At 37.7% G+C, this 21,968-nt stretch overlaps 1 non-coding gene across 1 annotated transcript; it reads left to right on the top strand.

The window, feature by feature from the left end:
- The first annotated feature begins 377 nt into the window (after window positions 1-377).
- LOC120099529 (U2 spliceosomal RNA) lies at window positions 378-573 on the top strand. The gene has a single exon (XR_015647159.1). It is a non-coding gene; the product is annotated as a U2 spliceosomal RNA (small nuclear RNA).
- Window positions 574-21,968: the final 21,395 nt, after the last annotated feature.

Raw genomic sequence — 21,968 nt, 5'->3', positions numbered from 1 at the left:
AAAATAGTGGTAACACAAAATACTTCAAAATTTGTTCATAATAGCCAACACTGTGATAGGATACTTGTATAGTAAATCTCATTTGCTATGGATATAGATGGAATATAACAACAAAATCTAATTTTATGATTAGGAAATTGAATCTCAGTTATATAGTCAGTGACCTACAACAGATGGGTAATACATATTTGAATGCATATATTGTTATGATTGTATTTACCCTACAGCGCATACTTTCTACAAAAAGTAATAAATACTAGTTAGAATAGCATCTGATTACCTCAGAACCTCTTTCTTTCTATAACAGTTCTGTTTCCTACTACCCATTTCTTTTGTGTATCTAAGGAGGATACTTTAGCACTTTAGTATTCAGTCGTATCGCTTCTCGGCCTTTTGGCTAAGATCAAGTGTAGTATTCGGTCGTTACCTGTGAAAATTTGCATTATCAAGCTAATAAGTTTTAAGTGTTTATCTTCATCAACTCCTAAAGTAACCAATGGCAACAACAGCATAGGTTTCTTTTTTTCTAGAAACATTGATCTGGTTGCACAAGTCAGAATTAGTTGAGTCATCACATTAGAATGAGATGTAAAAAGCATTTTTGGCTGAAGACCCAAGAAATTAATATTTGGCTATTACTCTCCTATGATCAGTTAATTACCAGTACTGCCTTTATCTACTTTAAAGAGTGCTGAGGACATCTGAAAGAAAAAAGAGAATTCCAAAATTTTCTTAGGCAAAAAAGAAAAACAGGAGAAAAATACAAGATTCACCTTCTTTTGCCTTCACCTAACTAAATGTTGCATTCATACTACAAGAAATTAGGTTATCAAAATTAATTAAAATAATTAATTCAATTGAAGACTCAATAGGTAGTGACTTACATCTCTGGAGACCACTTGGTTAAACTACAAGATAACCAATGCCAATGAATATTCTGAAAGAATTGCCGACTTAGTATGAAAGATTGTTACGCTTGATATCAACTGTGTTTTCTTTGTACATCAATACTACACCAGAATAAATACTATGACATCATTCAAAGTATGGTATTACTTTTATTATCTTGAAAATTCATGTCTTAAATCTGCATTGATATTGTCACTTAACATATTACAATTAGTTAGGTATGTCTAAAGAGGAAATTTTATATGGTATTTATAAATATACACAGGGTTTTAGAATAAGACAGTATTTTTATAATTTCTATCCAACAAGAAGTGCTGTATACACTGAGGAAGATATATCTCCCCTCATTTATTATAGTCTTATTCTTCATCCATGTTCTGACTACCATTTAGGGTCCCATACTTTGGGATATGCTGTATATCCTAGAATATTTTTTAAATATTTTTATTTTACTATGATTTTATTTATATACATTCCAGCCATTGCTTCCCCACCTCAGTTCCCACTTCTACCATTCCTCATCCCATTCCCCTCTTGCCAACTAGAGTGTGCCTCCCACCAGGCTTCCCCCTTCCATGGGGCCTCAAGTCTCTAGAAATTTAAGCACATCTTTTCCCACTGAGGCCTGACCAGGCAGATCTCTGCTCTATTTGTGCTAGGGCCAGCCAGTATATGATCCTGCTTGGTGGCTCAGTCTCTGAGAGCTCCATGGGGTCTGGCTTAGTTGAGACTGCTGGTCTTCCAATGGGGTTGCCATCCCCTTCAGCTACTTCAATCCTTCCCCAAATTCAACAATAGGGGTCCCTGGCTTCAGTCCAATGACTGGGTGTAAGTATTTGCTTCTGTCTCAGTCAGCTGGTTTGGGTCTTTCAGAGGACAGCCATGCCAGGTTTTTGTCTCTAAGCACATCATAGCATCAGTAAATACTGTCAGGTCTCTGATGAGATGGATCTAAAATTGGCTGAGTTATTAGACCGACTTTCCTTCAGTTTCTTTTCCACTTTTGTCCCTGCTGTTCTTTTAGACAGGAACAGTTCTGGGTCAGAAATTATAACTGTGGGTTAGTAACCTGTCCCTCTGCTTGCGGCCCCGTTTATCTCCTAGAGCTGGGCTCTTTGAGTTACCTCTCCCCAGTGCTGGGCATTTCATCTAAGGTCAATCCCATTTGAGTCCTTAGAGTCTCTCATCTCCCAGGTCTCTGATACTTTCTACAGGGTCCTCCTACTTCCCACCTTCCCCACCTCCAATGCTCCTTATCTCCCTCTGGGCTTCTCTCCTGCTCCCCATATCTGATCTTGATCCTCTTTCTCCCATCCTCTCTTCCATCCAGGTCTCTCCCTCCTTTTGCCTCTCATGATTATTTCCTTCCCCCTTCTAATTGGAATTGAAGCATCCTCACTTGAGTCTTTCTGCTTGTTACACTTGTTAAGGTCTCTGACTTGTATCCTAGGTATTCTGTACTGTATGCTTAATATCCACTTATTAGTGAGTACATATGATACATGTCCTTTTGTGTCTGAGTTATTGACTCAGGATGATATTTTCTAATTCTATCCATTTGCATGCAAAATTCATCATTCACTCATTTTTAATAACTGAAGAGTTTTCCATTGAGCAAATGAACCACGTTTTTGTGTATTCATTCTTGGAACTGTAATTGTTATCTACAGAAGACTTTAGTATTTTTTTTAATGTTTGAAACTGTTTAAAGTTCAAACATTAAAATTTTTATTTTATTTAATTTTACTATGATATTGTGCATGCATGTGATTTCATACATGCTATGCGCAGCACAAGTGTTTAGGTAAGAGGGAAGTTTTGTGGAGTTAGCTCTCTTCTTTTACCTTTATGTTGGCTTCTAGGATTGAAGTCAAGTTATCTGGTTTACAAGATAAGATCTTGTACCTACCCCACAAGCCCAATTTTAAACTTTCTCCTCCTCATAGCCTTTGAAATTTGCATGCATATATACAACATATTTCGATTATATCTATCCCTCTCTTCCCTCTCCGACTCCCTCCAGGATACATCTTATCACATCTCTATTACAAATTAATGCCCCTCTTATATAATTATTAATTAATTAGATTAGTTTACTGCATCAAGTTAGTGTTGTCCATATGTGAATGGGTGTCATATTATCCACTGATAGATGTGGAATTTATCAGTGCCCACAAACCCACAAAACAGATTTTTCCACAGCGCTCTCTCTCTCTCTCTCTCTCTCTCTCTCTCTCTCTCTCTCTCATAAAAATGCTTAATTTTTTCTCAGTTTAGATCTCCAAGATAACTGAGATTTGCCTTCCTAGGAAATAACTTATTTTTCTTTGTAAAACAGTCTGCAGATTTATGTATTTCTAAATATTCTTTCTATTGATTGTGAACTCTCTGTGGGAAGGGGGTAGACTTGTCGAAGAAGTGCTGGAATGGTTATAACTTTCATTTTTGTGTATATCATAACATCTACATTGGAATCTGAAATATTCATAGTCAGTGAAGTTATTTTTAGTATCTTCTGAGCAAACAAAAGGCCCAGATATGTGTACCTGCAATTTCGTACCACTTAGTCACCCAGGTAAGCTGTCTATACACCATGTTTTCCATCTTGTAGTTATATCAAGGAAGAATGAGAATCACTATTTCTTATCTCCAAGTATGCCATTGTATCCCAACATAGTTTTCTTCCTGTGTGAGACAACTGTACACTCTCATTTAATTTATTTCCTGAATAATGTACCCATTTAGACAAAATTTTTGAAATACAAATACTTTTACATTTGATATTTATATTAAAAATAAAATTGTTTCTGTTTCCCTTTGGATTTGAAATCACTAACCAAATAGTTTGGGGCATTAAGCTATTTTATATCCAAGTTTTAAAACTTATAGAGACTAGAATTTGAAATTGTGCACTTAAGGTGGCCTGGAAACAACACAGTGACAGAAAATGTCCTCATGGGGGAGTAAGGGTTTGTGTTAAAATAAGTTAGAGTATTTAAATGAAGATATTTGACTTAACCTTGAAGCAATAAGAAGCCCAAAACTTGCCATTGACAAGAATATTGGAGAAAGAACTACACCTGACTACATGCATCTCTTCTGGACACCAGTGACCATTTTTTTCTCTGTTTTATTTAGTCTTTTCTACTGCTGATCTTTTTTTGTATTAAAAAATATATCATTCACTGATTTGAATTAAGTCAAAAATAAGGTCATAATGTATTCCTTGCAATTATTAGAATCAAAGGTAGAATGTTGGTATTAAAATTCTTCTTCCAAGTAATTTAACCCAATCTTCAAACTCTGTTGATATATGAACTTTAAGCAGCAAGAGTTTACTTTACAGGCCTAGATGATTACTTGAATTCCTCCATGTTATTTTTTTTTGCTGATGTAATATTAGACTGTTATCACCACCTTTTGTGTTAATATATTTAAATTATATTTATAATATTTTAACAGGCACTAGTACTAAAGATTCAATGAGCAGTAAGTATTTTGAGTGTAATGAACAATGACTTCGTTTAATTTGCTCATTCTTTATATCATTATGAGATTTTTTCCAGTTTTCCTTATTATCAAGCCTTGATTAAAATATGTCTTTAAATATCATTATAACCAGAAACAAATTTTGCCGGTCTATTGATACAAGTTTTATGTCAAAGTGCAAAGTGAATGATAAAAAGGAATAATTTTAAGGACTGCAAAAAGTGATGCATATTGAAGATTAAGCCTTATCAACTTCTCTGTCAAGGAAACTCTGAATTCCAGTGCAAATAAGTTAGTGAAACAAATTGAAAATGTAGAGAAAAAGAGTGAATATATACTTAGTAACTACATTCGCCATCACTAGATTGTGTGTTCCACTTCACTACTCATACAATTATTGCATTTACAGTATAAGTTATAAATTAAGAAAGTCTACCCATCTACTGAATGCCAAAAGAAAATTTGAATTTTAGTTTTTCTGATTCATAACATGGTGTACATTTTATTACATCCTTAGAATAGGGTAGTGATATCCCAATATTAAGATAATTATAATGAAAAATACAAATGAGATCAAATATAGTTACAATAAAAAGCTATCATTCATAATGAATGAGGGGCACAGTAAGATAAAGATAATGCAGGATAATGTTCTCATTTGTTATAGAAGTTCTTCAAGATAGAATAACAATTTTCACCAATGAGGTGATCCTGAAAAATGTATATGTGAAATAGCAATTTTTCCATTCATTCTTACCCCAAACATCTCTCATTCTATTCCTTAGAAACACCCTGAATTCTGCTAATTTCAGTAATTTAAATTTATCATTATTCCTGTAAAAAGCAAAAGATACTATCGCACCATTAAACATATTTTACCAGGACAGGTTTTATTGTAGCTCAGTTGGTTTCGAGTTGGCTAATAAAATTAATGACTTATCTGCTCCAGAAGCTTGTGTAACAACTTCATACTATATGGAAGCTTTCCAGTTGTCACCAGTTTAAGCTCTGTTTTAGCTTGAATTATTCATATCTTGTTACAAAATTAAGTCTTTTATTTTTAGTAAGAATGAATTATCATGAAATATTAGTGGATAAATAGGAGAAATGGCAATAGCCTGTTTTGCTTGGGGAGCTATTCGTGTAATTCCTCTTCCTGACAGCTTAGAAAAAAACATCTCAGAAGATGGGACAGAAAGTATGTAAGAACCAGAAACTGCAAAAGAATGCGGTCAAACTGTGTTTTTGGGGGAGATATGATACAGACATTACCCTTTACTTAGAGTTGTGCAATTGGATCTGTCAAAATTTCATCATGGAAGGCAGAAAAGGTAACAATGTCATATCCCCATCACCCATATTGAATATTGATAGGATATAATGTCTAGTGAAAAGTTATTACTTCCTCCAGTAGTAGAGACATTGAAAAATTTGCTTGTGTGTCAGTAATGAATGTCCCACACATACTTATGCAAGCAGTCTTATGAAACTAAGCTCAGTGGGATATACACACTGGTACACACACATGCACATGCACACACAGACACACACACACACATCATAAGATTATGAAGGAGATTTGGTATGAAAAATGAAATGTTTCATGGAAGCAGTGATGTCCACTCCTGTAATTGCAGCACTCAGGAGGCAGAGACAGGTGGATCTCAGAGTTTGAGGCCAGCCTTGACTACAAAGTAACTTCCAAGATGGTCAGAATTGTTACACAAAGAAACCATGTTAGGAAAAAACAAGAAATACAAAGAAAACAAAACCCCAACCTCAACAACAACAAAAAGTAAAAAGGTTTCAAAAGAAAAAATACAAGGATGATCCAGAGTAATAAAGAATGAAAAGGACTAAAATTCACATATGCATATATGAAAATGTTTAGAATGATTTAGAAAATTATAAAAGAGAGGAAAAAGAATCCCAAAACTCTTCCATATCTGCTGCTCCAGTACAGACATGAAATCTTACTAATACTTATTTGGTGCTGTTAAATAAGTAGATGATGGATAAATGTTTGAGAGTCCTTACTATATTTTTTGAACTATAAGACCTAGAAATTAGTATCTTCTATTAATCTAGATGCTTTTAAATGTATATGTCATACTGTGATTTTCTGCACCAAAAAGTCAAAATGACTTTAATAGAAGTATTTAGAAGAATACACCAAAATCAATTTTGTCTTAGCTTCTTGACCTCTGGAGAACTGTTAAAAGGATTTTGATATGAAAAACCAATGATGTAGGAATATACAGCTTCCCCTTTCTGAGATAGTCTTCCCAATAGAAGAGTCAAAGATAAAAATGAAAAGTATCTCAAGTAAGAAATTTAGGATATATATATATATATATATATATATATATATATATATATATCATGCACTACAGAGGTATTTGAGCCATCACTCACAGCCATATCTGGTAATGATTAAAAGAGATCCATGGTCACCACCTTTCCTTTCTTTCCCCAACATCCAAATTATCAATCTAAGTTTAAAAATAACTGTTTGATTTAGGTTTCATCAAAAGAGTATCGCATTTTTCAACAAAGTTTGGGAAGTGTTAGGTTTCCTGAAGCTTCAGAAGCTTTCTTATTAAAGGTTTTCCACAATGTTGCATTCAATATATTTTAAGTTAAGTTTTAACACTCAGAGTGCTGTATATAATAGACTCTGTGGAACACCTATTAACAATTCTCAAAAGAGTATTCACAGAACAGTTCCAAGAAAAACTACTTTACTCATTTTTAATACGAATGTATTGATACTGTGCATGGGCAGATATATTATTTGATCTTATCCTGCTCTTTATTTAATATATAAAGTGCCTTGTCACATTTTGCTTACTAGTATTTAGGGACCTTGAATTATTGGAAATTACTTTGTTTTCCTTTCACATTCTTCTCACACACATTATATTGGCTTGGTGAATGGAAATATAGGAGGTTATCTTGGTAATTCTGCTAAATACTACTTGCAAATTCTTGAATATAAATTTTGTTTTTGGTTGAGATTTAAGTTTATCTTCTCATTCAGACACATCTCTACTTAGGTTGCAATAATGCTTGTGACACTGAACACTTGTTCTTTTCATAACTCAATTTTGTCTAAATTATCAGTTTAGTCCAGACACTGTGTAATCCTTTGAATTCAAAGCTTGGATACTTTGCACTTAAAAACATATACATGTTTTCTATAATCTCACTCAAAAGATGATGCACTACATATCCTAGAGCAGGTGTTACAGACATATGTGAGTTACCATATCCGTGCTAGGAATTGAACCAATGTTCCCTGTAGGAACAAGTGCTGTTAAACACTCAGCCAGTTCCACAATCTACTTCATATTTCTTTTGGTTAGATAAAAAGTTGTCACCCATAACAAATATTTATTTTTATTGACCATTTATTTACTAACTGATTACAATGCTGGAGAGATAGTTTAGCTGTTAAAGTGTGATACAAACATAACCCGAATTCTAATCATCTGAACCTTTATAAGAAGCTGCTTATTTTGGCATGTCCTTGTAATCATAGTGTCAGGGACATAGAGACCTGAGGTTCCCTGGAGTTCATTGGCTAGCCAGTATAGCTGAATCAGTAGCTGCAGGTTCAGTGACAGAATGTGTCTCAAACAAATAACGTGGAGAATGACTGAAAAAGGTAGTCAATGATGACTTCTGGTTTCCACAGTCACAGTCATATTTCTGAATGTTCACCAGCACACAAACTTAAACATAGGCATAAACACATTCATATTCATACTCCATAGGTTCAAATAAAACATAAAAAATATCACAATTTGTAGGAATAATACACTAAAACTCATTATTTTTTGTCTATTTTTGATTTCTGCTTTACCCACCTAAATTGTTTCTGTTTTTTGTTTAGTATTATTTAACATACATTTTCCCCAAAGACCACAAAATTGTACTGAAAAGTATAATTAGGAGACACCGCCGGAACCTGAAAGAAACAGACCGGATAAACAGTTCTCTGCACCCAAATCCCGTGGGAGGGAGAGCTAAACCTTCAGAGAGGCAGACAAGCCTGGGAAACCAGAAGAGACTGCTCCCTGCACACACATCTCGGATGCCAGAGGAAAAAGCCAAAGACCATCTGGAACCCTGGTGCACTGAAGCTCCCGGAAGGGGCGGCACAGGTCTTCCTGGTTGCTGCCGCTGCAGAGAGCCCCTGGGCGGCACCCCACGAGCGAACTTGAGCCTCAGGACCACAGGTAAGAACAAATTTTCTGCTGCAAGAAAGCTGCCTGGTGAACTCAAGACACAGGCCCACAGGAACAGCTGAAGACCTGTAGAGAGGAAAAACTACACGCCCGAAAGCAGAACACTCTGTCCCCATAACTGACTGAAAGAGAGGAAAACAGGTCTACAGCACTCCTGACACACAGGCTTATAGGACAGTCTAGCCACTGTCAGAAATAGCAGAACAAAGTAACACTAGAGATAATCTGATGGCGAGAGGCAAGCGCAGGAACCCAAGCAACAGAAACCAAGACTACATGGCACAATCGGAGCCCAATTCTCCCATCAAAACAAACATGGAATATCCAAACACACCAGAAAAGCAAGATCTAGTTTCAAAATCACTGTTGATCATGATGCTGGAGGACTTCAAGAAAGACGTGAAGAACTCCCTTAGAGAACAAGTAGAAGCCTACAGAGAGGAATCGCAAAAATGCCTGAAAGAATTCCAGGAAAACATAAATAAACAAGCAGAAGCCCATAGAGAGGAGACACAAAAATCCCTGAAAGAATTCCAGGAAAACACAATCAAACAGTTGAAGGAATTAAAAACGGAAATAGAAGCAATCAAGAAAGAACACAGGGAAACAGCCCTGGATATAGAAAACCAAAAGAAGAGACAAGGAGCTGTAGATACAAGCTTCACCAACAGAATACAAGAGATGGAAGAGAGAATCTCAGGAGCAGAAGATTCCATAGAGATCATTGACTCAACTGTCAAGGATAATGTAAAGCGGAAAAAGCTACTGGTCCAAAACATACAGGAAATCCAGGACTCAATGAGAAGATCAAACCTAAGGAAAATAGGTATAGAAGAGAGTGAAGACTCCCAGCTCAAAGGACCAGTAAATATCTTCAACAAAATCATAGAAGAAAACTTCCCTAACCTAAAAAAAGAGATACCCATAGACATACAAGAAGCCTACAGAACTCCAAATAGATTGGACCAGAAAAGAAACACCTCCCGTCACATAATTGTCAAAACACCAAACGCACAAAATAAAGAAAGAATATTAAAAGCAGTAAGGGAAAAAGGTCAAGTAACATATAAAGGCAGACCTATGAGAATCACACCAGACTTCTTGCCAGAAACTATGAAGGCCAGAAGATCCTGGACTGATGTCATACAGACCCTAAGAGAACACAAATGCCAGCCCAGGTTACTGTATCCTGCAAAACTCTCAATTAACATTGATGGAGAAACCAAGATATTCCATGACAAAACCAAATTTACACAATATCTTTCTACAAATCCAGCACTACAAAGGATAATAAATGGTAAAGCCCAACATAAGGAGGCAAGCTATACCCTAGAAGAAGCAAGAAACTAATCGTCTTGGCAACAAAACAAAGAGAATGAAAGCACACAAACATAACCTTACATCCAAATATGAATATAACGGGAAGCAATAATCACTATTCCTTAATATCTCTCAATATCAATGGCCTCAACTCCCCAATAAAAAGACAAAGATTAACAAACTGGATACGCAACGAGGACCCTGCATTCTGCTGCCTACAGGAAACACACCTCAGAGACAAAGACAGACACTACCTCAGAGTGAAAGGCTGGAAAACAACTTTCCAAGAAAATGGTCAGAAGAAGCAAGCTGGAGTAGCCATTCTAATATCAAATAAAATCAATTTCCAACTAAAAGTCATCAAAAAAGATAAGGAAGGACACTTCATATTCATCAAAGGAAAAATCCACCAAGATGAACTCTCAATCCTAAATATCTATGCCCCAAATACAAGGGCACCAACATACCTAAAAGAAACCTTACTAAAGCTCAAAACACACATTGCACCTCACACAATAATAGTGGGAGATTTCAACACCCCACTCTCATCAATGGACAGATCATGGAAACAGAAATTAAATAGTGATGTCGACAGACTAAGAGAAGTCATGAGCCAAATGGACTTAACAGATATTTATAGAACATTCTATCCTAAAGCAAAAGGATATACGTTCTTCTCAGCTCCTCATGGCACTTTCTCCAAAATTGACCATATAATTGGTCAAAAAACGGGCCTCAACAGGTACAGAAAGATAGAAATAATCCCATGCTTGCTATCGGACCACCACGGCCTAAAACTGGTCTTCAATAACAATAAGGGAAGAATGCCCACATATACGTGGAAATTGAACAATGCTCTACTCAATGATAACCTGGTTAAGGAAGAAATAAAGAAAGAAATTAAAAACTTTTTAGAATTTAATGAAAATGAATGTACAACATACCGAAACTTATGGGACACAATGAAAGCTGTGCTACGAGGAAAACTCATAGCGCTGAGTGCCTGCAGAAAGAAACAGGAAAGAGCATATGTCAGCAGCTTGACAGCACACCTAAAAGCTCTAGAACAAAAAGAAGCAAATACACCCAGGAGGAGTAGAAGGCAGGAAATAATCAAACTCAGAGTTGAAATCAACCAAGTAGAAACAAAAAGGACCATAGAAAGAATCAACAGAACCAAAAGTTGGTTCTTTGAGAAAATCAACAAGATAGATAAACCCTTAGCCAGTCTCACGAGAGGACACAGAGAGTGCGTCCAAATTAACAAAATCAGAAATGAAAAGGGAGACATAACTACAGATTCAGAGGAAATTCAAAAAATCATCAGATCTTACTATAAAAACCTATATTCAACAAAACTTGAAAATCTTCAGGAAATGGACAATTTCCTAGACAGATACCAGGTATCGAAGTTAAATCAGGAACAGATAAACCAATTAAACAACCCCATAACTCCTAAGGAAATAGAAGCAGTCATTAAAGGTCTCCCAAACAAAAAGAGCCCAGGTCCAGACGGGTTTAGTGCAGAATTCTATCAAACCTTCATAGAAGACCTCATACCAATATTATCCAAACTATTCCACAAAATTGAAACAGATGGAGCACTACCGAATTCCTTCTACGAAGCCACAATTACTCTTATACCTAAACCACACAAAGACACAACAAAGAAAGAGAACTTCAGACCAATTTCCCTTATGAATATCGACGCAAAAATACTCAATAAAATTCTGGCAAACCGAATTCAAGAGCACATCAAAACAATCATCCACCATGATCAAGTAGGCTTCATCCCAGGCATGCAGGGATGGTTTAATATACGGAAAACCATCAACGTGATCCATTATATAAACAAACTGAAAGAACAGAACCACATGATCATTTCATTAGATGTTGAGAAAGCATTTGACAAAATTCAACACCCCTTCATGATAAAAGTCCTGGAAAGAATAGGAATTCAAGGCCCATACCTAAACATAGTAAAAGCCATATACAGCAAACCAGTGGCTAACATTAAACTGAATGGAGAGAAACTTGAAGCAATCCCACTAAAATCTGGGACTAGACAAGTCTGCCCACTCTCTCCCTACTTATTCAATATAGTTCTTGTAGTTCTAGCCAGAGCAATCAGACAACAAAAGGAGATCAAGGGGATACAGATCGGAAAAGAAGAGGTCAAAATATCACTATTTGCAGATGACATGATAGTATATTTAAGTGATCCCAAAAGTTCCACCAGAGAACTACTAAAGCTGATAAACAACTTCAGCAAAATGGCTGGGTATAAAATTAACTCAAATAAATCAGTTGCCTTCCTCTATACAAAAGAGAAACAAGCCGAGAAAGAAATTAGGGAAACGACACCCTTCATAATAGACCCAAATAATATAAAGTACCTCGGTGTGACTTTAACCAAGCAAGTAAAAGATCTGTACAATAAGAACTTCAAGACACTGAGGAAAGAAATTGAAGAAGACCTCAGAAGATGGAAAGATCTCCCATGCTCATGGATTGGCAGGATTAATATAGTAAAAATGGCCATTTTACCAAAAGCAATCTACAGATTCAATGCAATCCCCATCAAAATACCAATCCAATTCTTCAAAGAGTTAGACAGAACAATTTGCAAATTCATCTGGAATAACAAAAAACCCAGGATAGCTAAAGCTATCCTCAACAATAAAAGGACTTCAGGGGGAATCACTATCCCTGAACTCAAGCAGTATTACAGAGCAATAGTGATAAAAACTGCAAGGTATTGGTACAGAGACAGACAGATAGACCAATGGAATAGAATTGAAGACCCAGAAATGAACGCACACACCTATGGTCACTTGATTTTTGACAAAGCAGCCAAAACCGTCCAATGGAAAAAAGATAGCATTTTCAGCAAATGGTGCTGGATCAACTGGAGGGCAACATGTAGAAGAATGCAGATCGATCCATCCTTATCACCCTGTACAAAGCTTAAGTCCAAGTGGATCAAGGACCTCCACATCAAAGCAGACACACTCAAACTAATAGAAGAAAAACTAGGGAAGCATCTGGAACACATGGGCACTGGAAAAAATTTCCTGAACAAAACACCAATGGCTTACGCTCTAAGATCAAGAATCGACAAATGGGATCTCATAAAACTGCAAAGCTTCTGTAAGGCAAAGGACACTGTGGTTAGGACAAAACGGCAACCAACAGATTGGGAAAAGATCTTTACCAATCCTACAACAGATAGAGGGCTTATATCCAAAATATACAAAGAACTCAAGAAGTTAGACCGCAGGGAAACAAATAACCCTATTAAAAAATGGGGTTCAGAGCTAAACAAAGAATTCACAGCTGAGGAATGCCGAATGGCTGAGAAACACCTAAAGAAATGTTCAACATCTTTAGTCATAAGGGAAATGCAAATCAAAACAACCCTGAGATTTCACCTCACACCAGTGAGAATGGCTAAGATCAAAAACTCAGGTGACAGCAGATGCTGGCAAGGATGTGGAGAAAGAGGAACACTCCTCCATTGTTGGTGGGATTGCAGACTGGTACAACCATTCTGGAAATCAGTCTGGAGGTTCCTCAGAAAATTGGACATTGAACTGCCTGAGAATCCAGCTATACCTCTCTTGGGCATATACCCAAAAGATTCCTCAACATACAAAAGAGACACGTGCTCCACTATGTTCATCGCAGCCTTATTTATAATAGCCAGAAAATGGAAAGAACCCAGATGCCCTTCAACAGAGGAATGGATACAGAAAATGTGGTACATCTACACAATGGAATATTACTCAGCTATCAAAAACAACGAGTTTATGAAATTCGTAGGCAAATGTTTGGAACTGGAAAATATCATCCTGAGTGAGCTAACCCAATCACAGAAAGACATACATGGTATGCACTCATTGATAAGTGGCTATTAGCCCAAATGCTTGAATTACCTAAATCCCTAGAACAAACGAAACTCAAGACGGATGATCAAAATGTGAATGCTTCACTCCTTCTTTAAATGAGGAAAAAGAATACCCTTGGCAGGGAAGGGAGAGGCAAAGATTAAAACAGAGACTGAAGGAACACCCATTCAGAGCCTGCCCCACATATGACCCATACATATACAGCCACCCAATTAGAGAAGATGGACGAAGCAAAGAAGTGCAGGCCTACAGGAACCGGATGTAGATCGCTCCTGAGAGACACAGCCAGAATACAGCAAATACAGAGGTGTTTGACAGCAGCAAACCAGTGAACTGAGAATAGGCCCCCGTTGAAGGAATCAGAGAAAGAACTGGAAGAGCATGAAGGGCCTCGAGACCCCAAAAGTACAACAATGTCAAGCAACCAGAGCTTCCAGGGACTAAGCCACTACCTAAAGACTATACATGGACTGACCCTGGACTCTGACCCCATAGGTAGCAATGAATATCCTAGTAAGAGCACCAGTGGAAGGGGAAGCCCTGGGTCCTGCTAAGACTGAACCCCCAGTGAACTAGACTATGGGGGGGTGGGCGGCAATGTGGGGAGGGTTGTGAGGGGAACACCAATAAGGAAAGGGAGGGGGGAGGGGGATGTTTGCCCAGAAACCGGGAAAGGGAATAACACTTGAAATGTATATAAGAAATACTCAAGTTAATAAAAAAAAAGAAAAGAAAAAAAAAGAAAAGTATAATTAATGGAATGGAGAAAATACATTCAATAATTCAAGATTTATTGATAGTACTTCATCTGGAATGATGTCATTCAATATAACCTTGATTATCTTTTCTCTCTTTCTGTTAAACAGTTAAAAAGAAGGCAAGCTTATTATTCCATCTTTAAACCTTTTGGTGAAATAGAACCATTTAGTTAATGAGAATGCAGCATTTCATTAGAATAAAATTAGATTTTCTGGCTTAAGTCCCTTTCCTCTTATATTATAGAATTAATAGAACTGAAAAAATAAATGGGTATTTTTAATAGTTCTACTGACCACTGACTCCAGCTAAAAATCACAGATACTTAGACCACCCCTTCATGCCTCCCCGTCCTGACATTACACTACCCTGGTGGGGGGTCAGCCTTGGCCGGACCAAAGGCTTCTCCCATTGGTGCCCAAACAAGGCCATCCTCTGCTACATATGCAGCTCGAGCCATGGGTCTGTCCATGTGCATTCTTTGGATGGTGGTTTAGTCTTTTGGGAGCTCCAGTTGGTTGGTATTGTTCTTATGGGTTTATAAACCCCTTCAGTTCCTTCAATCCTTTCTCTAACTCCTCCAATGGGGAACCCATTCTGAGTACAATAGTAGGCTGCTAGCACAGGCCTCTGTATTTGTCATGCTCTGACAGAGCCTCTCAGGAGACAGCTATATCAGGCTCCTGTCAGCATGAACTTCTTGGCATCCACAATATTGTCTGGGTTTGGTGACTGTATGTATATGGGGTGGATACCTAGGTGTGACAGGCTCTCAATGGCCATTCCTTCAGTCTCTGCTCCAAAGTTTGTCTCCATATCTCGTCCTATGAATATTTTTGTTCCTCCTTCTAAGAATGACTGCCTTCTTCCTGAGCTTCATTTGGTCTGTGGATTATATCTTGGGTAATCTAAACTTTTGGGATAATATCCACTTATTAGTGAGTACATACCATGTGTGTATTTTTGTGATTGGTTTACTTCACTGTGGGTGATATTCTAGTTCCTTACATTTAGCTATGGATTTCATGAACTTATTGTTTTTTCTTTTCTTTTTTTTTTCAGAGCTTGGGACCGAACCCAGGGTCTTGCACTTTGCTAGGCAAGTGCTCTACCACTGAGCTAAATCCCCAACCTGAACTCATTTTTTCTAAGAGCTGAGTAGTACTCCACTATGTAGATGTACCACATTTTCTGTAACCATTTCTCTGTTAAAGGACACATAGAATGCATCCTATTGCTATCTTACAGAAGGATGAGTGGCTGTATGTTAACTTTTATAAGAGTACTGTGTTATTGCTGTGAAGAAACATCATGACCATGACAACTCTTATAAAATATTGAATTTAATTGGGACTGGATTATAGTTCAGAGGTTTCATTTATTATCCTGATGGTGGGAAGCATAATAGCAAGTAGGCAGACTTGGTGCTGGAAAAGAAACTGAAAGATCTATAACTTGATATAGACAGAAGAGAAATGTCACACTAAGCCTAGCTAGAGCATCTGGGACCTCAAAGCTCACTGCAGTCATGTATTTCCTCTAACAAGTACATACCTAATACAAGTCCACACCCCTAATAGTAACAATGCTACATCTCCTAATATTGCCAAGTCCTATGTGCCTATGAGGACCATTTTCTTTCAAATAATGGTAGACATCGGTAACAGTCCAATAAGGAATCACAAAGGCATAAATTTAGTCTGACATAGGTACATAAGCCAGCTGTAGAAGATATGGACTTATATGCAAAACATGTTGTGGTTATCATTAATATAAACTAATAATGGTAATATAAACAAATATATATTTTTTCTCACTAAGAAACTTGGAGTTAAGAAAGAACTCTAAGTGTCATTGAATTAGGAGTCTCAATGGATATTGGCCTTCCCTTTTGTTAGTAAGATAACTAGTGTTGGTTCCCAGTTTATGTCAGGGGAATTGAGTCCATGGAGGTTGAGAGATTTTAAGGAATAGTGATTGTTGCTTCATGTTATTTTTATTGTTAGAGGTAGAATTATGTCGGTGTGTTTCTCTTTTGGTTTCATTGCAAGGAGATTATATTCTTGCTTTTCTGTATGGTGTAGTTTCTCTCCTTGTGTTGATGTTTTCCTTCTATTATCCTTTGTAGGCATGGATTTGTAGAAAGATATGTGTAAATTTGCTTTTGTCATGGAATATCTTGGTTTCTCCATGTTAATTGAGAGTTTTGCTGGATGCAGTAGCTTGGGCTGGCATTTGTGTTCTCTTAGGGTCTGTATGACATCTGTCCAGGATTTTCCAGCTTTTTAAAAATTATTTTTATTAGACATATCTTAACTTACATTTCAAATGTTATTCCCTTTCCCATTTTCTTGTTCATAAACCCCCAACCCCTCTCCCTCCCGCATATGGGTGTTCCCTCCATCCATCCCCCTTACCAGCCCCCCCCCAACACATTCCCCTGCACTGGGAGTCCAACCTTGGCAGGACCAAGGGCTTCTCCTTCCAAGAAGGCTGTTCTCTGCTACATATGCAGTTGGAGCCCTGGATCAGTCCATGTATATTCTTTCAATAGTGGTTTAGTCCCTGGAAGCTCTGGTTGGTTGGCATTGTTGTTCTTATGGGGTTTCAAGCTCCTTCAACTCTTTCAATTCTTCCTCTCATTCCCCCCAAGGGGGTCCTGTTCTCAGTTCGATGGTTTGCTGCTAGAATTGACCTCTGTATTGGACATGCTCTGACTGTGTCTCTCAGGAGAGAGCTATATCAAAGTTTATATCAGAATTAAAAATCTAAAGGATGGGTGATAACTTTAGCCATTTTAAAATACTAAGACTTTTTCAGAGCTCTTAAAGGAGAGGTATAGTTCATATTTCCAGTAATATGTTATATAGATATTTTTAGTTCTAAAAGCTGCAAAAGTAGGTAGCATTTTAGTAACTATGGCAATTATGGAGAGTTATTACTGTGGAATTGATAAATTATATGAACATTCAAACTCTTTCTCCACATGGATCCTTTCTGTTTCTCAAAATTATCACTCCATGGACAAATTTTCAGGTTCTCAGAAGATATGTTAATGTTCTGTTACGTGATTCCATGTGTGAGATTTTGATTTTTAAGTTAGGAAGTGAAAATAATATATCCACATGAAAATCATCGTGTTGATGTGGGCTAAGGTATTTGAACTGAGTAATTTTCTTCTTAAGTAACAAGAATCACATTTTTGCGTGCAGCTAAGACCTTAGACTTTTAATACTGAGGAAAAGTTGGACATGAGTTAAGAAGTTAATATTCAAGAGAAGTTTCTTTTCAAAATTAATTTATGATATGTATTTACTCTAAAGAAAGAACAATCCTTTTACAATATAAAGTGAAAATAAGAGACTAGAATCAGCAAAGCCAATCAGAATGTAGTTTTTGTTGTTATTCTGTCCATGTAAGATGGGTGTAGGACCAGCAGTGCCCACATTTTCAAAGAAGAATATATGTATATATTTGTGTATAGAAACATTTAAATTATTCTCTTTTTATTGGATATAATTTATTTAATTTCAAATGTTATTCCTTTTTTCAGTTTCCCATAGAGAAGTCCCCTATCCTGTTCCCCTTTCCCTATCTTCAAGAGGGTATACCCCCTCCCCAACCACACCCTCTTCCCACCTCCCCACCCTGACATTCCCCTACACTTGAGGTCCAACCATGGCAGGACCAAGGGCTTCTCCACCCATTGGTTCCCAACAAGGCCATCTTCTGCTACATATGCAGCTAGAGCCATGCGACTGTGTGTGTAGTCTTTGGGTAGTGGTTTTGACCCTAGGAGCTCTGGTTAGTTGGTATTGTTTTTCTTATGGGGTTGCAAATCCCTTCAGCACCTTCAATACTTTCTCTAACTCCTCCAATAGGGACCCTGTTCTCAGATCAATGGTTTGTTGCTAGAACTCATCTTTGTATTTGTCATGCTCTGGATGAGCCTCTCAGGAGACAGTTATATCTCCTGTCAGCATGCACTTCTTGGCATCAGAAATATTGTATGGTTTTAGAGGCTGTATGTATATGGGCTAGATCTCCAGGTGCAGCAGGCTCTGAATGCTCATTCCTTCGGTCTTTGCTCCAGACTTTGTCTACATATCTCCTCCTATGAATATTTGTGTTCCTCTTCTAAGAAGTACTGAAGAATCTGCACTGTGGTTGTCCTTCTTGAGCTTCACGTGGTCTGTGGATTGTATCTTGGGTAATTTGAGCTTTTGGGTTAATATCCAGTCATCAGAGAGTGCATACCGTGTGTGGTTTTTGTGATTAAGTTACCTCATTCAGGATGATATATTTTAGTTTTATCCGTTTGCCTATGTATTTCATGAAGTCATTCTATTTGATAGCTGAGTAGTATTCCATTGTGTAGATGTCCCACATTTCCTGGGTCTGTTCCTCTCTTGCAGGACATCCGGGATCTTTCCAGCTTCTGGTTATTATAAATAAGGCTGGTATGGACATAGTGGTGCATGTGTTCTTGTTAAAATTTAGAACATGTCTTGGGTATATGCCCAGGAGTGGTATAGCTGAGTTCTCAGGTTGTACTATGCCCAATTTTCTGAGAAACCTCCAAACCGATTTCCAGAGTCGTTGTACCAGCTTGCAATCCCACCAACAATGTAGGAGCGTTCCTCTTTTTTCACATCCTGGCCTGCATCTGATGTCACCTGAGTTTTTGATCTTAGCCATTATGACCATTGTGAAACGGAATCTCAGGGTAGTTTTGTTTTTCATTTCCCTGATGACTAAGGATGTTGAACATTTCTCTAGGTGCATTTCCACCACTTGATATTCCTCAGCTGAGAATTCTTTCTTTAGCTGTGTACCCCATTTTTAATAGGGTTATTTGGCTTGCTGAAATCTACCTTCTTGAGGTCTTTGTATATTTTGGATGTTAGCGCTACATCAGATATAGGACTGGTAAAGATATTTTTTTAATCCGTTGGTTGTTGTTATATCCTAATGACATTGTCCTCTGCCTTATATAAGCTTTGCAGTTTTATGAAATCCCATTTGTCGATTCTTGATCTTAGAGCAAAAGCCATTGGTGTTTTGTTCAGGAAAATTTCCCCAGTGCCTATGTGTTCCAGACCCTTTCTCACATTTTCTTCTATTAGTTTGATTGTTTCTTGTTTGATGTGGAGGTTCTTGATCCACTTGGACTTAAGGTTTGTACAGGATGATAAGCATGGATCAATTTGCATTCTTCTACATGCTGACCTCCAGTTGATCCAGCACCGTTTGTTGAAAATGCTAACTTTTTTTCCATTGAATGGTTTTAGCTCCTTTGTCAAAGATCAAGTGATCATAGTGGAGTGAGTTCATTTCTGGGTCTTCAATTCCATTCCATTGATCTATCTGCCTGTCTTTGTACCAATATCCTACAGATTTGATCAGTATTGCTCTGTAATACTGCTTGATGTCAGGGATGGTGATTCCCCCATGAGTTCTTTTATTGTTGAGTATTGTTTTCACTATCCTGGGTTTTTTGTTATTCCAAATGAATTTGCAAATTGTTCTTTCTAGCTCTATGAATGTTTGATTTGGAAATTTGAGTGATGATTCTTTTTTTATTTTTTTTTATTAACTTGAGTATTTTTTATATACATTTCAAGTGTTATTCCCTTTCCCGGTTTCCTGGCAAACATCCCCCTCCCCCCTCCACTTCCTTATGGGTGTCCCCCTCCCAACCCTCCCCCCATTTCCGCCCTCCCCCCATAGTCTAGTTCACTGGGGGTTCAGTCTTAGCAGGACCCAGGGCTTCCCCTTCCACTGGTGCTCTTACTAGGATATTCATTGCTACCTATGGGGTCAGAGTCCAGGGTCAGTCCATGTATAGTATTTAGGTAGTGGCTTAGTCCCTGGAAGCTCTGGTTGCTTGACATTGTTGTACTTTTGGGGTCTCGAGCCCCTTCAAGCTCTTCCAGTTCTTTCTCTGATTCCTTCAACGGGGGACCTATTCTCAGTTCAGTGGTTTGCTGCTGGCATTCGCCTCTGTATTTGCTGTATTCTGGCTGTGTCTCTCAGGAGCGATCTACATCCGGCTCCTGTCGCTCTGCACTTCTTTGCTTCATCCATCTTGTCCAATTGGGTGGCTGTATATGTATGGTCCACCTGTGGGGCAGGCTCTGAATGGGTGTTCCTTCAGTCTCTGTTTTAATCTTTGCCTCTCCCTTCCCTGCCAAGGGTATTCTTTTTCCTCATTTAAAGAAGGAGTGAAGCATTCACATTTTGATCATCCGTCTTGAGTTTCGTTTGTTCTAGGGATCTAGGGTAATTCAAGCATTTGGGCTAATAGCCACTTATCAATGAGTGCATACCATGTATGTCTTTCTGTGATTGGGTTAGCTCACTCAGGATGATATTTTCCAGTTCCAACCATTTGCCTACGAATTTCATAGACTCGTTGTTTTTGATAGCTGAGTAATATTCCATTGTGTAGATGTACCACATTTTCTGTATCCATTCCTCTGTTGAAGGGCATCTGGGTTCTTTCCATTGTCTGGCTATTATAAATAAGGCTGCGATGAACATAGTGGAGGACGTGTCTCTTTTATATGTTGAGGCATCTTTTGGGTATATGCCCAAGAGAGGTATAGCTGGATCCTCAGGCAGTTCAATGTCCAATTTTCTGAGGAACCTCCAGACTGATTTCCAGAATGGTTTTACCAGTCTGCAATCCCACCAACAATGGAGGAGTGTTCCTCTTTCTCCACATCCTCACCAGCATCTGCTGTCACCTGAGCTTTTGATCTTAGCCATTCTCACTGGTGTGAGGTGAAATCTCAGGGTTGTTTTGATTTGCATTTCCCTTATGACTAAAGATGTTGAACATTTCTTTAGGTGTTTCTCAGCCATTCGGCATTCCTCAGCTGTGAATTCTTTGTTTAGCTCTGAACCCCATTTTTTAATAGGGTTATTTGTTTCCCTGCGGTCTAACTTCTTGAGTTCTTTGTATATTTTGGATATAAGGCCTCTATCTGTTGTAGGATTGGTAAAGATCTTTTCCCAATCTGTTGGTTGCCGTTTTGTCCTAACCACAGTGTCCTTTGCCTTACAGAAGCTTTGCAGTTTTATGAGATCCCATTTGTCGATTCTTGATCTTAGAGCATAAGCCATTGGTGTTTTGTTCAGGAAATTTTTTCCAGTGCCCATGTGTTCCAGATGCTTCCCTAGTTTTTCTTCTATTAGTTTGAGTGTGTCTGGTTTGATGTGGAGGTCCTTGATCCACTTGGACTTAAGCTTTGTACAGGGTGATAAGGATGGATCGATCTGCATTCTTCTACATGTTGCCCTCCAGTTGAACCAGCACCATTTGCTGAAAATG

The sequence above is a fragment of the Rattus norvegicus genome, chromosome X (genome assembly GCF_021556685.1).
Source record: "Rattus norvegicus strain SHRSP/BbbUtx chromosome X, alternate assembly SHRSP_T2T, whole genome shotgun sequence".
Lineage (NCBI taxonomy): Eukaryota > Metazoa > Chordata > Mammalia > Rodentia > Muridae > Rattus > Rattus norvegicus.
Note: the sequence above shows the minus strand (reverse complement) of the source record. Positions and strands in the feature narration are given on the sequence as shown.